This window comes from Patagioenas fasciata, chromosome 16 (genome assembly GCF_037038585.1).
Source record: "Patagioenas fasciata isolate bPatFas1 chromosome 16, bPatFas1.hap1, whole genome shotgun sequence".
Classification (NCBI taxonomy): Eukaryota; Metazoa; Chordata; class Aves; order Columbiformes; family Columbidae; genus Patagioenas; species Patagioenas fasciata.
In genome coordinates this window covers 3,037,342-3,057,359 of record NC_092535.1, presented here as the reverse complement: position 1 = coordinate 3,057,359, position 20,018 = coordinate 3,037,342, and the positions used below count along the sequence as shown (strand labels likewise).

The 20,018-nt window shown below is 46.5% G+C and overlaps 1 long non-coding RNA gene across 2 annotated transcripts in view; it reads left to right on the top strand.

Moving 5' to 3' along the window:
* Positions 1 to 822: 822 nt before the first annotated feature.
* Positions 823 to 20,018, top strand: part of LOC139829236 (uncharacterized) — a 103,127-nt gene continuing 83,931 nt past the window's right edge. For both annotated transcript variants that reach the window (XR_011741634.1, XR_011741633.1), the window contains exon 1: positions 823 to 1,042. This is a non-coding gene — a long non-coding RNA (uncharacterized lncRNA). The remainder of the gene's footprint in view (positions 1,043 to 20,018) is intronic.

The following is a 20,018-nucleotide window of genomic DNA, read 5'->3' as shown; positions in this document are numbered from 1 at the left end:
AATTTGTCTGATTGCTTTTTGTATTTCTGGATATCCATTTGCTGGTCTCAGCCAAGGAAAGGTTAATGAATTAGAGCCATTAAAAAGTGCCTGAAGTGTTTTAAAAGAAAGAAATCTCTAAACACCAAGCCTCACGTTATGGTAACTGTCATTAAGAGCTGCAGGATCGTTTGGAGGGTGGCTGGTGCATGTGTGAGGACCCCAGTCTTAACCCTTTCCTGACCCAGAGAAACTGGGGTGGTTTCTTTAGATCCACCTGAAACCTGCGGTTTCATTAAAGCTTTTTTGTTCTGTGCTTGGAGGGTTTTGTTTCCTTCTATTTAGTTATTTTCTGTTAGAGGGGGAAGGAGCGTTTGGACTGAGTTTATTTCAAATGTGCATCCTGGAAAACAACAGCTGCTGATTATGGCTGAGTTTCACAGGACCCAGAAAGCGAAGGAGTGAAGAAATGTGAAGAAGGGAAGTTTGGCAGAAATGGAAAGAATCAGCTCGGGGATGCTCTGCTTATCCCTCTCACACCATCCATGGGGCTGGGACAACTGGATCTGGGACAAGTTTGGCTTCGCATTTGCCCGTGCGTGGGCGGGGGGAGCGGCTGCTCCAGCTCCAAAGGGCGGCAGAGGGAGAGCCCGGGACAGCTGCACATCCTCCACACCCCCCTGAGATTCGGAGCTTTCAACTGGGCAGTTGATGGCTCTTTAGCACCTTTTGTTCTCCCTTGTGCCTGTTCCTCACAGTCACATCCCCCCCAAACCAGAGCACGGTGTCCTCACATTCAGCTCCCCCAGCCTGGGAGTGCAGGAGGAGCGGGACCCCCGCTCAACAGACAGGGTCCCCAGCAAAGGAGGTGCCCAGAGAAGCTCTTGTGGACCACGCTCGTTATAACCACAGCCAGATCCGACCTGGCTGTAAAATGGGGTCCCCGCTGAAGCCTCGCTTGGAGTGGCCTTCTGGGAGCAGTGGGACTGTGATCGGAGTCCCCCCAGAGATCAGGGACCCGTCTGCGAAGACTTCCCAGGACTGAGCCCTCACCTTCTCTTTGGTGAGTGATTTTCTCCTGGATCTATCCTCGAGTGAGCCCTTGCACCCCCCCGGGCAAGTGATTATTTCTGCTGGGTGCCCTGGAGTGAAAGAGGTCTCTTCTTTCTGTGAGTGGTGCATGCGGGCTGTGGATCCTCATTATCCTTGTGTGGTCGTACAGTAATAACATCCTCAACTGGCATCCAAACCTGTGTTTTGTAATATTGTTGGAACGCTGAATAGTTTTGGATGAACCTCGTTTCTAGTTCATTTCTGTACTAAACAATTCTGGTTAGAATAAGGTCTGTTTGGAGCTTGTTGTCTGCCTAAATTGACTTTTGGGGTGCCTCCGTGACAGGGATTAAAAAGGTTCCTGGGGACCAACCCCTCTGTTCGTGGGGTGTTGAATTAAAAAGCAGCGCTTGTCCATGGCTCCTGGTTGGGAAACGCTGGTGGCCCTGGGTGACAGGAGTGACTGGGGAGCTGCAGAGCCACGTGCTCCTGTCTGGGCAGGACTCTGGGTACAGTTTATGCAGGGAGTGCACTGATCATTACTCAGCTCCCAAATCTGGAATTTGGGGATGTAATTGGGGTAAGTAGGTTGTAATTACCCAGAGGGATCAAGCACACAAACTCTCGAAGTCTAAGAGTAGCTTGATGGTCTCCTGGAGCCTTCCAGGATGGTGGCTGTGGTACCCTGGCCCCTGGGAGAAGGTATGGGTGTCTGTGTATCTGTGGGAGACCTCTGTAATATCACCTCTAAATGTGTTTAATGGAGAGGATCAAAGATGGGACAGGTGAGGTTCTACACTGCATGGTGGGTGCCTCGTGCTGCTCTGAGACCACAGTAGTGAAGCCCTAATGGGGTAGGACCATGAAGGAAAGCTCTCCTGGAGGTCTGCATTCATCTCCAGCCTCTAATCACCCTGACCAGCCTCACCTGGGACCCATTCCCAGCTGCCCATTGACCTGCAGTGTTAGCCAGGGCTGCATTTAAGCTCAGGGTCTTGGTCTGCTTCCTTCTTTTGGCTTGGCTGTGTGGGTGCTCCGTGGTTCTGGCCTCAGAGTTACCCTTGGACCTTCTCTATTGCTGTGGACCTGCTTGGTGACAATTGCTGCCCCAAAACTGGCTCTCCTTGCTCTGGTACTGAGGCCCTTGTTGGTGAGATTGCTGTCTCCTGTGGCTCCTGGCTCGTCTTCCTTTGCAGAGCAGCCTCCTCTTGCTGTTTCTTGGCACTTTATCCCTAGGTATGTCAGCCTTTGTTTTATTTTTTGTTAATGCTTTTTATTAATGGAAGAACTGCTATCAAGATGTGGTGCAGTTTCTCTCTGAAACTGTCTCATCTGCTGCTTAGAAAGATGAGCAACCGCCCCCCAGCAGTGAAAACGTCAGCGCAGACCTTGGGAAGGGGGAAAGCGTGGGGGATTGTGCAGGGGGAAGGAGTTTTTGCGAGATCCATGTGTCACTACCACAACTCTACAGCTGCAGGTGCCCTCAGGACCATTTCCAGGTGAGCAACGCTTGCTGATGCTGCGCAGACCCCGCTCCGCAGGAGGTGCAAGTTGCCCAGAGTAACAAAGTGCTTTTACTCAGCTTTCCCCCCATGTTTTCTTCCTGCTGTTCCCAACCTCTGAAGGCTGGGGGTTGGCTGTGACAGGCTGCTGCAGGATTTAGGAGATGATTTTTAAGGGCTCAGAGCGAGATCACAGCCTCTGCTTCCAGCTGCTACCAGAGTTTTAAAACACCGGCACAACTACTGATAGGAGCATGGTGGGATGGGTACAACAAGGAGAAAGAGCTGAGGAAGCAGAGAGTATGAAAACAAAGATGAACCAAGGGAAGGAAGGAAGGATAACTGGAAGCAGCTGGTGGAGGATTGTAATAAGGTGACAAGAAGCTAACACTTCAGCAGCTGCTCAGTGCACCCGGTAACCCAACACATTTAATGAGATGTTGCCTGCTGCTAGCTGAAAGGGTTGGTTTCTTTAAATAAGTATTACAATAATGCATGAGAGACTGCTCTGACAATTCCCCCAGCTCTCCCTGTTTCACCTGACAGTGCTTTATTGAACCTGCTGTTTTCACACATGCTGGGGCTGTTTTCTGTGACCAGCTGCACTCCAAGGCAGGGGGCTTGGGCTGCGTGGGGGTGTCTGGGAGCACTGGTCCTGCTTGCTTTCCTGAAGAAAAGCTGTGGCTTAAAGGGGGAAGGTTTGGGCAGCCTTCTTAGACATATCTCTTGCCAGGTATTTGTGCTGCTGCAGCTCTGTGAGCCCCTCGCTCCTGGTCAAAGGGATGGTCATCCCTCCAGCGCCTGTCTCAGATGCATGTTGCCTTGAATGATACCCGCGGATGCTTTTATCAGCTTAAAGCTTCCTCTGAAATACGCTTTAATTCCCTCTCACACTGGCCTGATGATCAGTTACTGAATCTGGCTGCTGCTGTGGCTGCTTTCTGCACCCAGGAGAGCTGGGGAGCCTGATCTTGCCAACCTGGAGAGGGTCTGGACTTGGAGAGAAGGAGGGAAGTGAACGTTTGATGTGCAGGGCTGTGCTTGTGGGTCTTTGTGACCAAACCCAATGGGGATAAATGTGCAACAAGTCTAATACCACTCCGTAACACATGTTCAGACCTTTAGGTGAGATGCTGGTGTTTTTAAGTGGGATGCTGACTTGCCTTTTTGTGGAACTGGTTGTGGTTTTTATGGCTGCGTCAAGGTGCTGACCAGTGTTTGTAACCAGCCTTGAGACGGGCTGAAGCAGCTGTGCTTGATGGCAGGGTAAATCCCTTCCCGCAGAAGTGGCAGGTTGGCAATTTCCCTCTGCTCTTCTAGAGCAGCCAAGAGCTCTTGAGGAAGATGAAGAGCTGGAATAGTGGCCAGGTGATTGAAACCAAAGGAAAAGGTTAAAAGTCCCGGCCGCGCAGCTGTAATAACAGGAGCACTTTGCTGCAGTACAAGTGTAAGATCATTCCAGACTTTATTGCTCCTCTAGGCCCTGTTGCAGCTGATATTCCTCTCCTGTGCTCCACCACCAGCTGCAAAACCAACTGCAGAATAAGGGGTGAGAGGAGCTGGGAGGTGAGTTATGGACTAACCAGGGCTTCTCTGCTTCAGCTTGGCAGCTGACTTGCTCAAAAGTGCAACTGTCTGTAATTCTTCCCATGCAAAGTGCTTGTTTTTAACCTGCTTTTTCAATAGTTTTCCTCTAGCCTTTGTGGCCAAATACTTGCTTGTTTTGCTTCCCTGAGCAAGGTTATGTGACAATCCTCTGGTTTCTGCTTTTCCTAAAGTGCTAATTTGGAAATAATTAAGGTTTCTGCTGTTAAAAGGTGGTTGGCAAACTGCACTGTTCATAGGTTGCAAATGTGCTGTGGGTTGGCCTCCAAGAGCTGGGCAGGCACTTCCTCCTTCATCTAAAGTCCAGACAAATGGTCCTAAGGGCTTCACCCATAAGTTTATTAAGTGTGGGGAAAAGTTTGTGTTACGCTGGTTTCTACACTGGAAAAGGTGTTTCCATCATGATGAGTTCAAGAAATCTGCAGGGTGTGGGAGGAGATGATATGGAGTTAAATAAAATAGATGGTAAAAGAGAAGAAGTGCAAAAGCTGTTCAAAACATTTCTGCAAAGTTTGCTCTATTTTTAGTTGCAATTTGATAAATGAATGTAGGTCAAAATATGGGGGAGAGTTTGCACTTTTGTACAAAATTCAAGAGAACTTCAGAAAGCTGGAGCAGCTCAGGAAAGGACTAAGTAGCTACTGAGCGCTAAGCTTGTTTCTGCCTGAGGAACAGGCTCCTTGCTTGGTGGGCAGGGAGGAGTTAATTTGGATTTACTTCCAAAATATTCCCTACTTTGTTGGAACTTTTATATAAAATCTTACCTAAACTTTAGGTTTCCACCTCACTTGTGGAGATTGTATAACAAGGTATAACAAAGCACTGGGAGTTGGCTTCATTAAGGGCTCCAGACACCTCGCTAAATTGAGTAATGGGAGAGCTGAGGTTTTGGGGCATTTCATTGAGAATTGACAGGACTAGAGCTCCAGGGCTGTTGACTCTTGGCAGGAGGTGACAGCGGAGATTTCAATATTTTTCAGACTTTTATTTTGGCTGGATCAGTTTGTTCATAACAAAGCTGGGAGTTCTCCTCAGCTTTCGCATCCTGGTTTCCATTTCTTCCGCTGGAGCTCTGAACAGAGGAGCTGGGTGTCCCAAGAGGTTGTGCTCAAAGTTTGGGGCCAGGAGAAGGGAGCACAGCCCGTGTTTGAGGAGCAAAACCCCCTCTGCAAAAGGGAGCTGCGGAAATCTTTGACCCTTTTCTTCCAGGCAGCCAAGGCATTAGTTTGTACCAGCAACAGCTTAATTTGCAGAGTTAAAAAAATGAGATGTTGACCACCTGCAAGCAGCCAGCTCTCTCTTCTCCAGCCTGGGGTCATATCTGTCACATATCTGACATCAGTTCCTCCTGCAAAATGTATCTTGGGCTTGCTCAACAAGTGTGTACAAACTGGGCAGGACACTTAGTCCTCGGGCACAGGAGAGATGCTGCTAGATGGATCTTAGCTAGTCCAACTTAATTCTCCTAAATTATTAATACAATTAACTACTTGATACCTGTAATAAGACATTATGGGTTGTGTATTTGTCACAACAGATATCTTTTGAAGCTTAAGAAGTCGATTTGTGTGCTCCTGACTCTTCTCCAGAGATCAGGGGCTGAAATCACTCCAGGACAAACTGACTGAGTTGGACTTTTGGGTGCAGAACCAGACTCAATCTGAGCAGCTACTCAATGATTAAGGAAGAACAGCAGACTTCCCAGTATGCAGGAGTGTTATGTTGCTTATTATAGCTGCTATAGAAGTTATAATTTAACCTGCACTTAAAAAAAAAAAAGCTCTCTAGAATAGAACTAGGTATCTTTTTTCAACGTACTATTACTTGGAGTGTATGGCAGGTGTCAGCAGTTTGCTGCAGAGTGTTTGAAATACCCGGAGTTAACTAGGAGAAGTACTAAGGAGTGTATACCCAGGGCAGAGAGGCACTTGAGTCTGTCTTGGATGCTGCTTAGCAGGAGAGCTGCTGGGAGAAGGGCTGAATTTATAGCAGAGTTAAGAGGCTGGTGTGGTCCCCACCTCCACAGAGCAGCAAAAGGGGTTTTCAGGGTGCACCAGGCTCATGAGATGACTGCTGAAGATGTGGGAAAAACCCACAAACAGATGCACACAAAAGCCCCACCTGGTGAATAGAGCTGCAAAATCTAGGTTATTCTTGTGTCATGTTTCTGCTTCATGGGAAGTATTTTAGAGCTGGGTTTATATTAGGGGCTGATAATATAGGTAGAGGTGTATGGAAAAGTGAACTGCTTTGAAATGGGGCATCGGCTTGTAGCCTCAGCTGGGTTTGGGGAAGGTTTTTCACCAGGTTATTTTGATCTTGGGATCCTTCAAAAGTAAAGCAGTAGCAATGAAATAAGGAGCCCAGCTGTATGAGGGACATGTCTGTTTCGGCAGAGGGCACCTGAGGATGAATGTCCTTCTCAGCACATGTGCAGGTGTCCCCTGTCAGCCCCTCAGGATGCAGATTGCTGCTGTGGGTTGGACGAGTCCCTTGGCAGTGGCTGAATCCCATGGGAATGAGCCTGGAGTGCTCCCAGTGCTGCGGTGTCCAGGAGGGATGCTCCAAACTGTGCCCATCCCCTACTTTACCCCACCCTGTAAAGAAAAGAATACTAAAATAACTTCCTTGCTGTAGTACTTGGTTACCTTCAGGACACTTGCTCACTCCTCTGCTAGCTATTGGGCATATGCAAATGTAATTAATATGCTCTAAATTAATCTTCAGCACACAGGGGAGCAGAAAGACACAACCTTCCCTGACTTTCTCCCAGTCCCCATTCGTCCTAATGATGGCGTGGAATGATAGGACTGTGAGAAAGAGCATTTAATATCCACGTGTGTAATTATAAATGTGTTCTTGCAGCTCTCTGTGTGGCAGGATAATCACTGTACCTGCTGCTATCAGACTTATCAGGATGAGCAGGGTTGGTTGACACCTGCAAGCAGCATCCCTGGCTTGCTCAGGCTGCAGCAAATGTCACTGCTGTGTTGTTGGGGAAGCTCCAGTGCCACCTTGGACCTTTCCCTGCTGGGCTTCCTCAGGTGGCACTTGGTGAGGGACCATCAAAGAGCTCAACGTCCTGGTCAACCGTGTTCTGGCTGGGCAAGAATATTGTGCACCAGGAAACAAAAAAACAGAATAATCATAATTAAAAAATGCAAAGGGTTTGAGGGCTGATGCCTTTTTCCAGCCTGGCTCACTGTCCGTCTTCTGGCACACTCAGTGCTTGGGTGGTCACTTGGTACGTGGTCATCCTGGCCCCAGCCTCTGCTCCCAGGTCAGTCCTGCTGCCACATTATGTCCCTGAATTGTGGCACGTCCTGTCTGCAGTGGTACAGTCGTGTCTCAGGCTGCACAGCAGCTCTGGGAATGCAGCAGCATTAACTTTGGTGGAAAACTCCACGAGCAGCAAGTTTTTTTTTTGCATTACTTCTGTCTCATTGGTCTCTGGCCATTTAAAAATATTTATGTATCAGTGGGAGAGATGTCAAGTTGCTTGTGTGTGCAAATCACATGTTTAATTATGCATTAACCTACATTAACAGCTTTTTATCTAGAAACCTCAAAGCAATTGGTGAGGGGAGGAGACGCATTGCTGTGACGGTGCGGAGCATCCCTGTGGGATGCAGGTCCCTGTTCCTACACCGTGTGAGCGGCTGTTGGGATGGCCACGGCCTGTTTCCCTGTGGCTGGATGAACCTGCCTTCATCTCTGTGTGCAACAACCTGGCCTTGGATTGCAAGGAGATCTCTTTGCACAGCTCAAGAGAAACCCAGGCTCTTCCTTGTTAATCCCTGGCTTTGAATATTTACTCTTGCTCCCCACCCAAAGTGTTGTTTTCCCTTGGAAGGGCATATATGGTTGACAGTGCTTATGCATATGCATTTGAAAATCTGGTCTCTAATGTATCTTTACAGAGTTTTCTACAGATTCACTCATGTAATATCAAAAGCCTCTCTTGCTTATATGCTTGTTAGCCATTGGTGGCCGGCAAGTGGTCACAAAGAGCTCAGTTATGCTGCTGGCGACTGCATGTGCTTGACTTGTGGCAGAAAAAAGTGGCTTTGCTCTTTTTTTTTGAGGCTCAGCTAAAGCAAGATTAATGGAAAATCGATGTGTGTGCTGTAAATTCTGTACAGTTAATACATACAACATTTTAAGAGTACAAAATAATAGAAAAGCAGGTATGGTAAAAAGACAGTAATTGATGGATTGCCTTTGATTTTTGTAGAGAGAATAATTGTATGTGTAGCTCTGAGATGAGACACTTAGCAAGCTGACATCATGTTCTGCAACTCTTCCATCCATTTAGTCATGAAAATCACTGTTTTCAGTGTACCTGGAAAGCTGCGCCAGAGAACAGTGCAGCACATTTATTATCAAGTCTCAAAGGTGTGTTGTACATGAGGAGCAGCTGAGAAGGCTGCAAATGTGACTTGTTAAACACCAACCTTGTGTTTTGTTGGAGGTGGACACTTTCTCGTGTGCCTTGTGTGCTGGCTCTTTCCTATCACCATCAGTGATTGTCTTCTAGGTGGCAGAACTTGCTTCTCTTAATGGGTAGGAAATTGTGCTCCCCTTGGCATCATTTTTCTGATGAATGCCTGGTGAGAAAAGGTTTGCTGGCTGCTAACTGCATTCCCAACTCACTAAATCTCACAGGAGCGAAAGCTCCCTATGCTTAATACTTCGTCAGGTGTAGCCTACCAGGGAATGACTGTCACAGCAAAGCTCAGCAACAACCTGCCAGGGTGACAAACAAGCCGGGTCCCTTGTGTCCGGCTGTCTACAGAGGGAGGGAGGACCTCTGATTTTAATAGCTTGTAATCAGAGTGACTGCACAAAGTGCAGGAAATAGAGATGATATGTATTGTATGTGTGTTTTTTATTTGTTTGTTTGTTTTGTTTCATTTCTTTCTGTGCTCTGAGGACCAGAGAGGCAGGGGAATGAAACCAAAGGCTCCCCAGTTACAGCCCTATCATCTGGGTGGCAAGGCTGGGCAGAGAGGGATCCATCAAGTCAGGAGCCATTCTGAGACAGGCAACAAAGCTCCCTCCAGGGATGGTGTGTTGTCATCCTTAACCGCTGCCTACTTTGCACCATGCAGGGGTAAGTGGCTGTTGGAGGGACTCCAACTTTGGCTTTTCACCATCTGTCCTAGTGACAAGGTAGTATTTTCCAGAGCAGGAAGTGTCCTCTGAGTCAGCCACATCACCCGCCTAGCCCAAGGAAGCCTAGGTGCAGGTTTGCTGTGTAATGAATAATTAAATTTGAGGAAGATGTGTCCCCTGGAGGTCCAATTTAGTCTCCAGGAGTTAGTGTACAAAATATCGTATTTCACGATCGGTGTGGAATAGAGTTATGACAGCCTGCAGAGCAAGGAAGTCTATCAAGGGAGGATGTGGTGCTTAATTTTAACAACTTAAATGGGTTACTAGACCTTCTAGGCAATAGTCTCATTAGCTCAAGATACATAAGCATGTCTCAAAAGGCAGTGCTGTGTCTTGCTGATCATTCCTGAGATGGTTTATGGGGTGAGTTCTTGACCAAAACCTCCTCCACAGGAGCGTTGGCTGATGGCAGCGTAAGGGTGAGATTCCTTCTCGTGGCTCTTGAACCTGGGGCTACCTCTGTGAAAGCTGCTTGGACCCATCAAAAATACCCAACTTATTGAGTGCTTGCAAGCAACTGATGATGGCTATGGGTGCTAGGAAGACTTCTCATAGGCACAGGTGGCAGGTCAGGGCCTGATTCAGATTGCTGAGTCTCCTAGGAGACTCGATGGGGCTGGGAGGAGAGGACCTTTTGCTGAGTGACCCATCATCATTGTCTGACTCTGTACTCTCAAATTCAGCTTCTGGTTCCCATCTTTAGTCCCCTGCAGGCACCAGGTCGTGGACGGATGTTGTAGTGTCAGCTTGCACCTCTGTAGCAGGAGTGTGGGATGAAGCCCAGCTGAAATTTGTACACCCATGAGCTGCTTCTAGGAAAAAATTCAGGATGCTCTGAGATATTCAGGCATGAGAACAAGTCCTATGCAGATACAGCTACTCCTGAAAAGGCTGGTCTTTTCACTTAAGATTGATTACTCTGCCTCAGCCTGTGTTATGAAACACAAAAAAATACAAGGATGCAAGGGAATAAACTCTAGTATAAAAACCTCAAAGATTTATGCTTGAGCTTTTCCACCCAGCTTCTGTATTTGTTTTACTGCTTACTTAAGGGGCTCAATTATGTCTTGGAAGAGGCGGGAGGCAGGGGGTGGGGAAGAATCCTGTCACCTAAATGACAAGGCGCAGTGCTGCAGTGAGGTGTAATGCTGATGGGGAGGGACTGTTTTAGACGGCAGTAATTGGGCAATGTGTTTTGAGCAGTAGTCCTCTTCATGCATGCGGGACAGATGAAAGCCTGGGTCTGAGGATGGCTGGGATACAAACGCTCCTGCTACTTGGATGCTCTGCTGTTCTAAAAAGACCTCAACCTCCTGCCTGCCTCCCTGTTAAACCTCAAAGTACAAACATGAGCAGCTCTTAGCGGAAAAGAAAGGAAAAATAAGACTCTCTTGGGGAGTTTTTGTGTGTGTTATTTTTTTTTTAAATAGAAAAGTTGAATTTTAATGCAACTCAAAAGGTTCTGAGTTATGGATGTCTCCTGGATCTAACATGCTCCTTGCTGCCTCAAAGCTGTTCTCAGTTCTGCAGCAGCCTGCACGGGAAGGCAGTGCTCTCTTATTCCATCACAAAATAATCCCACACAGAGGCAGAAATGCCCCTGGCAGCCTGTGGGGTGCCAGCAGGAAGGGGGGATTTCTGGGGTGGCAGTGGTTGCTCCTGATGGGTTTGGGGTGAAGCAGGAGAGCGGTGGGGTTTGGGGAGGCTTTTGCTGCTCCAGTCTTATCAGCTGCTCTCCTGGCACCTCAAATCAGTGTTTGGCCACAAAAGTGGCATTTTCTGGAGGTAGAATTGTGGTGACTTGGGGGTATCCTAGTGGGTTTCTTAGCCCCAGTGCACAGTGGGGACCCTGGGTTTCTGATGCTGGTGGGTGCTTCATTTTGGGGAATGCAGTGGGGGTTTTCTTGACATGCCTGGCTGCTGCCCCCCATCACCCAGGGCTGGACTGTTCCTGCTTCCTCCCTTTCACTTCCTCTGCCCGAGAGGCACAAGTGATGCTCTGCCCAAACAGTACCTGGCGTCCCCAAGTATGAAATGGAGTTGGGACCCATTCTGCTGCTCAAGGCATGGCCCTGGTAGCCAAGGACTTCAGGTTTGAAGTCTCTTTGGGGGACGCAGCTTTGCTGGGCTAAAATCAAACCAGGGCATGTAATGCAGTCAGCCTGAGAAGATTTAGTGAAAACAGACAAGTGGTCAAGCTGAGGAAGTTTTTGATACAGTTAGTCTTAACAGCAGCTGGGTTTTGCTCCACATCTTCCAGGTTTCCACCTCTTTATCCAGCTGTGATTTTTCCTGGGGTTATAAAGACAGTTGTTCTTACTCTATACAAATACACTTCTGTCTTTCAAACTTTCACTTTTTAAAATACATTTAATGGAAAAAGCATACAGAGTAATTTATTGCAGCTGTTTCTGTCCTGTCACTAGGGAGATACAGAAAGAAGAACAAGACTGGCATCGCAAGAAGGCTGGGGAGAATTGAAATGGGAGATGGAACAAACAGGCAGAGGGGAGGATAAGAAGCCCCCTCTGTGTGTGTGTAGAGACACATGTTCATAACGTGTCTATATGCATACATTTACATACCCATGTATTTACATATAAACCAGATCTATATGACAAACCAGCTCAGAGAGAGTTAATTTCTGCCAATAATAGCAATAATAAATATTTTCTTCCTTTGTCTGAATAGCAAGAACAAAAAAAAAATGTATTATTGTTTCATGCGATGTTGTACAAGATGCCAGTACACAGGTTAATGAAAAAAATGCATGAATTTGGATAGATATATAAAGGTCCCTTGGGTGTTTAGTCATAAATCTTTGTAGCTGGAAGGCAGAGCAGACATAAATAGGCCTGATATAACCAACTGTTTTACATACAAATGAATGCTTGCCTTTTATTTAGTTGACAATATTATTATTTCGAATCTGAGGAGAATATTAAATGAATTCTGTTATGTAGTCTCCATTAGAAGTGATCCTTGATCTCTGAATTGACTGTAGTGCTGGCTTTGGGCTCCGTGCAGGGTTGTATAAAGCGAGGGGGTGTGTGAACGTACGTGCATTATTTCATGTAATGGGGCAAGCGTCACTGGAATGCACTTGGTTCTTTACAGAAAGACAGATGTAATGTGGGATTTCCCTGCAAATACCACCAGTTCCTTGTAATTACTGGCAGTATTAAACACATAAATAAGTTTTTGGTTTTTTTCTGGTTGTCCATTGACTGCAAACCAAGGAAAAAAGGGCTCAATACACTTTGCTGTGCAGTAAAATGTATCTGGATTGAACATGCGAAGAGACAAAGCTTTTTGAGCATAACTAGTTTTATGACGAATACCACTTACCAAAAAAAGGGGAGAAGTGTTTGCTATTGGCTTTATACAGCTTGTTCTGTAAGCCGTTTGTTTGTCTTTGCAGAAACAATATGAAAACGACTGTTAACACTGGGTTTTTTAGTAGCTCACTGACCGCTGCTATCAGTATTTTCGAGTGCAGAGCACAACATGTCTGTGTGTTTTCCTGGGAGTTGGGGCTGATCGTTGCTGAGCCCATTCTTTTCCTGATGAGAGGTCTCGGCACAGCTTGACTCTTTGGAAGCTGTTTAGTGGGGTCTGTGCCTCCGCGGTCACCTCTGAATTCTGGAATATGTGATTTCCTCCCTGGCTTTGTGTAATCACTCAAAAAATCCATAGTAAGCAGGAATGTGTAATTATCTACACTTAACAGACAGTGTAAGGGAGCAAATTAAAATTGAATTATTTGGTGAAGGTTGCACAGGCAATCTGTAGCAAATCAAACAGCTGGGCCCAGTTCCACCACATGGACCACCATCCATCTATAGCAGCTTGTGCAGTTTTATTTTCTCACCCTATATCTTGGGATAGAGCAGATGGTGCCACAGCACCAAAAAGTGCCTCTGCAAGGCTTTCAACAGCCCGAGGCAAAATTTAAACCCAAGAATACTGTTGGATGTGCGGATTGTGTGTGGAGAGTGCTGTCACGTAGAAAGGACCTTGGTCACCCTTCCAAGTTATTCCTTTGTTAGGTAAAATAGAAAAACAATCTGGGATGCCTGAGACCTCAAATCCTTGCTTTTTGCCCCAGCTACACTTGTTTTTGGCCACTATGCACATTGACTTCACTGCTGGCCCCAGCTTGGCGCAGCTCTGCTTGCGGAGCTGATGCTCGGAGGCAGATGAGTTGTACAGGAGGTGCCCTCCTGGGTGCATTTGAATGTTTTAGCACTGCCAGACACACTGTCCTGGCTCCCATTCCCTGAGCTTAGTTCCAGGCTATTTCTTGTCTCTTCAGGTGCACAAAGCAAAACCCAGCCTAGTTTGCTGCAGGTCCTTGGGGTCATCTTTGCTCCTGGCTCACCTAAGCCGTGGAAATACTGTAGCTATTGAAAGCTATAGGAAGGGAAGTTAATTTTAAAACAAAGCCTTCAAACAGAGCCAGCCAGCTCAGAGGATTGTACTTTAAGAAAAAAAACACCCTAAAATTAGCATTTGAAAGCAAATCTCCCGGTTTCTATATTAATCTGGAAAATTAAAATAATTATGGAGCACTGCAGTATTCTTGTTCTGTCAGAGTTGAGAAGTTGAAGTCCAAACGTGGAGAGTGCTGCTGAGTTTAAAAGTCCTGATACTCTGAATTTTTTATCCCAGTTCTTGCTCTGTTCTCAATCAGAGCCAACCCAGCCATGGGGGGCAAGTGGGGGCCGTGTCCCCCCTGTCCCCACAGAGCAGCTCGGCGGGTCCGACCCTGGGCTGGGTGCCCTGATAGAAAACTGTGGGGGATTTTCCATTCTTATTTCATGGGGATGTATTGGTGAATCGTGGGGTCTGCCTTGATGCGTGGGGAGGTGACATCTGCCAGTGTGGCTTTGAACAAGCCACGGGACCCTGACACCGCCGGCCTTGGGGATGGGTTCCCTGCCCAGATCGGCTTTGCACCAGCACGAGGGGTTACAGGCTGGTGATAAGAGCTGGCAGGAGAATTGGTCAGGGGGAAAAGGCTTCTGACAAATATGCATATCCTTGAACTACAAACGAAATAACAAGGAATCATGTGCACCCTTTGCTTCTGCTGCCGGATCCTCTTGCTGCCTCTGTGCCACAGTGAGATTTGTTGCAAAGCCAAGAGTTTCCTTTGAATAATTGGAATTAAAAGGAGTCGGAGCAGCTCGGGGTAGTGAGTGTCTGACCCCTGGATGGAGCTGGGCAGAGCAGCTCTGATCAGCTCCATGTCCAGCTGCTGCCGCTCTGCAGCAAAGCCCAGCCTGGGTAATCACGGCAGTGTGCAGCCATAAATGTCTCGGAAATTATTTTTGCGATGAATACAGAGAAAAGATGCAGATGTGTTTGCAAGTCTTGTGTTCTGTTTTCAAATACTGCTGAGCTGGAAATGGTTGGGCAGCTGAGGGTGTTATCTGGAGCTGGTACCATCGCATGGGTGTCGTGGATGGGAGGATGCCCTCCTGTGTGGGTAGGGAAGCTCGCTGTGGCAGTCATGTTTGGAACATCTTTGGTGTCCATCCTCCACCTCCATTATCAACCTAAAAGTATTTCCCAGCCTTAGTGAGACCTGGTGTGGGTAGCGGCAAAGGCCAGAAAAGCCTCAGCCTGCCCAGCTTTATTCTTTACTGTTAAAAGCAGTTGAGGACCACTGGGTTTGTGCTCACTTGCTGTGGGTGCCCCAGCACCAGTTTATAAGCTTTTGTGCCATTCGGGTAGAGGTCCATCCATATCTCAGACCCTGTTCCTCCAGGTCTGCTGCACCATGGGCATTCATGCTTCTGGGTATTACTCTGCTACAATAGCTTCTCAGGTTGTTGTATCTTATGTTTTGCTGCTCCTGGAAATGCTGCAAAACAGCTTTGTTCAGCATGTTGTAAAGGGCTCATGCCAATAGCTAATATTCTGTATTCCTTGTTTAATTTGTCAGCTGTAAATAAGGAAAAAAACAAACGCCAAAACACCCCCGCCCCATACACACCAACAAAACGACGACAGCAAAACCACTGCAATGAACAACTCTGACTCTGTGGCTAATGAAGAAAGGGATTATTCACATGACTTCTGTTCACAGCTCCAAAAACAAAGGGCAAGAAGGAAAAGCCCTGTGAACTTTGCAGCAGCAGTTTGCAGCGAGGGCTGTTTGGGAGCTTCGGCTCCTTTCCTGGGAAACGCTCCTGCGAGCCCCTAATCAGCACAGGCTTCCCTGCAGCGTGTTGTGCAGGCAACTGCAGCTTAGCTTAGCCCTCTTTTATTTGCATTTAATGCGCTACGGCTGAATAGAAATGCAAGTCTGTGTAATGAACACAACTGCAATGTGTTTATATAGCAAATCAGAGTAATATTTTTCTTGTATAATGCTCTGTAGCCTGGTGAAAGCTCCATTGAGCAGGGTGCTCAGGGAATTGGTATTCTGGCTCTGTATCTTCTACGGATGCTATTTCTGTGGCTGTCGTGACCCTGGCGTGGTTTCCAGTCCTGGGTTTCTTGCAGATTTCTCACAGTGAATTTCCTTTAGTGCCTTAAATACCAACTCGTGAGCCTCCTGAGAAAAGGGTGAAGGCTGCTGGCGCAGAGCAGCTGGCGATCGCGACATGGGGATGTGCCAAAGGGCTCTTGTCCCTCAGCAGGTTGGCTGGTGTGAAGCATTTGTTGGCGTTACTGACTTAACCTTTTCTGTATCACCTGCACCCTGCCACTCGCTTGGCTTTTGTGGTTTCTAAAACAAACAAACCAAACCAAACAAATAAAACAAAACAAATAAAACCTCAAACAAACAAAACCCAAACAGAAAAGCCCCTGGGGAGGGTGGGTTGTGGCTCAGGATGGGGATAGTTGTGCCTAGGTTGTCCCCAACCCCAGGGGCTCAGAGCTCAGTTTTAACTCAGAACTCTCATACTGAGGGAGCTTCAACATCAAAATTGGGGCTTTAGCCCCCAGCTGGAAGCACGGTACAGAAACATTAACCTTTTGCCTTTGATCTCAAGCTGAACCGATTGAAATTTCTTCCTTTTTGTGCTGCAGGGGTCCCAGATCTGTTCCTTATCGCATTTCCAGGAGAGCTGCCCTACACTGACCATTGCTGTGTGAATAGGACCAGGGACCAAAATGCTGCTGCAGCTGCCTTGGGCACCTGTGGGTTATTTGCACGTGGACCATCTAGAGGAGGCCAACATGCCTCTCTGTTTCTGCGAGAGGAGTTAAAGGCTGCTCGTGCACATTATCGTGTGTGCTCTCTAAAACTGAGCAAGTGATGTGAGTGCTAATGTGGCTAAAGCACAAGAGGTGTTGGCAGCTGTGAAACCCCAACTGAGTAGAGATAATAGTGAAACGCTTCCTACATCTAACAGGCTGGTATAAACGTTACTAGTTTGCTGGCCTGCTTCCTTTGGTGTAATCCTGCTCAAAAGATGAACTCTGCTGCTCTTCCAACAGGACTGGGGGTTTCCCTATTGTCATTCCTTGATCCTGAGGTTCCCTACATCTCGCCTCTCATCTGCACAGAAGAGGGTGGTAAATACTTGAGATGAAGAAAACAGTCAGTTAGGAACACACGCTTACTGATGTTTCCTGCATTGTCTGCACAAGACAGGGTGTCTCTGAGGCTGGGGGCAGATGTTGAGTTCCCTATTTGACAGATTCTAAAAGAGCATCTTTTAAGATAAAATCCTCCTCTTGTTGCTCCCCAGTTCTTTCTCAAACAGCACTTTGTAGCTTCATGGGATATGTTATTTCTGGTATTTACATCTCAAGGAGGACTCAGATTCTTCCTACTTATTTTTTTCTCTAGGGTCAAGCTTGGCCTCTAAGGGGCTTCTTGGTCACTCCTCTCCTCCACCCACCCTGAGCTGCTCCTGTGTACAGCAGGGCCAAGCTGCAGCTGCTGGGAGAAGAGAGGGTGAAAACCCCTCTCTACATAGGTTTGAAGGTTTAGAAATATCAAGGCTGGGGAAGGTCATGAAAAATGCATGTCCCTCATGTGGGGGCTGGCCTACATTTCCCACCAAATGACTTCTATGCCTCGTGGCCAATCCTTTGAAGATGTGCCCTGTGTTTTGAGTTGGTTTTGTGTTGTTTCTTTTCTGTGTGAATTGATTTGGGTGATCTCTCGTTCTCCCCGCACCGTGTCACGTTCCTTTGAGGTGGTGCTGGGGATGGATGTGCTGTCTTTGTGCCACCAGCGAGATGATGTAGCTGGAGTGTGGCCACCGCGATGCAGAGCCCCGGTGTCCCCTGATGTTCAGCGGAACATGCTTTTCGGGAGGTAATTCAGCACTACTGAGCTCTGGTGAGAAGAGCACAATGTATGAGCTGTGCCCGCAGAACTGGAGCTTTTTCCTACCTAGACACAAAGGCCAAGGTGTTTGTTTGCTGGTGGGGCATAGGGGCTGAATAAGCTGTAGGGGAGGCAACACTAAATTTATTACAAATTAATTTTTATCTCTAGGCAAAACTAGTCCCCAAGCTAGGCGGTATTAGCAGTGGTGCATCACCACAAGGGGCTGCCGAAACTGCAGAATGGTGTGTGTTGGTATGTGTGGGTACATGGGCTTTCTAGAAATGTAATCACATGAAAAAGAGCACTGACTGGGAGACTGCTCCCCCACAGCCGTGTATTTGGCACTTAATACCTGCACTATCTGCTTGTACTGTGACTCAAATACTGTCCCCTCTGTTATGCAGCTCATATTTTTCATGCTTATTTTTCAACATCACCTATTTTGCCCTTTGGAAGAAATTGCCTTTCTGCCTATTTCAGGGACCAGATTGCACTTGCGAGGAGGGATTTGCACAGACAGGATCACCAACAAGTTTAGGTTAGAAGGGTCCTTTGGGGGTCCAGGTGGTTCTAGGCTGCTCAGGACCTGGGATGTGTAGGCTGTGGTTATCCTGCTTGCAGGCTCTTCCCGAGCTCCCTGCCACCTCTGCTTTAGCTGGCGTTGCATGGAATGGCACTAATAAGTTCAGTAACTACTCATGTCCAAATCAATTTGCCGTCCTGTCTGCTTCTTTTTCTCTTTGGAGACAATATCAACATTGATTCCTGAAGTCACCCTTCACACTGTGCACATGCATACGCTGTTGGTGACTTCTGGAACCAGGTCTGAAGGAAGACTTCCTTCAGTGAAACTTGTTGGCTTCTATGCTGTAGCAGCTGAAATACCTTGATGTAGATACAATTTTTGGCAGCAACAGACTGGTGTGATAACAAAAGTGGGGTGCAGAAGGGGGCTTGCTGTTTGAATGGGTTGTCCATTGGTTTCCACCACTCAGGAAAATTGGATTCTAGTGAGTGGTTCAGCTGACTGGAGATTTGTGGAGGAAAAATTTGGGATTTTGCAGAAAACATGAGTGATTTGTCATTCTTCCTGATCCAAGCTGAAATAATGCACCAACAACTGTTGACTTTTTTGGAGTAAAACCAAGTCCTTGCTCCTTGTGCCCTCAGCATCCACCCACCCTCATCTTCTCACCCCTGTGGGATGCAGGAGAAACAAGGTGTGCAGAGATCAGGGCAGTGTTGTGTTCTGAAGGCTGAGGAACTGAATCTTTAATTCTCATATATTAAAGTTTCAGGAGCTTTTGCACCTCTTGGCTGGGGTGCGGCTGCCCCAGATGATGGTGGGTGAACACTCACTATGTGCAGCTGTGAGTGTTCCATTTTCTTTTTCTGGGAGCCCTGATTTATTTTCTGCCTTCGATGGAATCTTTATAGGAGAGGTCACAGGTAAAAATAGATGACTTTAAAGTAATCAGTTTTTTTTTTTTTTAGACCAGAAAATGAAGTGTGAAATTCTGACCATCTGTATTAAGATCTTAATATATTTAATGGCACTTAGTGCCATGATCTGGTCAATGGACTGAAGTTGGACCAAGGGTTGGACTTGATGATCTCTGAGGTCTTTTCCAACCCAATCCATTCTGTGATTCTGTAAATAACATACATTAAAGGAAAAGGCCAACGTAACACTTTCATGGCTGAAGTTTTCTGATGCATTAAACCACTGAGATGATAGAAGTAACCTGGCTAAACACCTGCAATGAGCCTTGCCAAAGAACTGCCTGAAATTCAAAAGCAGGTATATCCAGGTGTTACAGAAATAAGATGGTTTAATTCTAGTTTTGCCCAATAGCAAAGCTCAAAAATTAATTCAAATTTGTTAAAAACGAAACAAAACCAAACTAACAAACAAAATGCAACCCAGGAAAGTGTTTTTCCTTCTGCAACCTCTGAATAAAATATCAGGTGCAAGAAGATAATATCTACTAGTTCTAACATCCTGCAGGTTTTGGCCTCAGTTATTGGTAACAATGTTCAATTTTATTCACTTTTCTTTTGCATTGCAGATCAGATTTAAATGCAAAGCATGTTTTAATAACAATATTTTTGTTACCTAGCACGCAGGAAGAGCTTGTAATTGGTAGAAAGCTATTTGAAATGCTGATTTGTGCATTTTGATTCGGTTCCAGTCGTCCAAATACAATTTGACACAAGTGAAAAATAAACTATCATTTAGTAAATAGTAAAGGCATCACTTAACATTGTTTAACATGGCAAAAAATTGGAAAAATTCAGACTCTAAATGAAGACAGGTATCTGTATTTGCTTAAATGCATACAGATGAAGCAGCAAATGGAACGTAAAAGCTAGATTTAATTGCAGTTCATGTTTTAATGATTTCC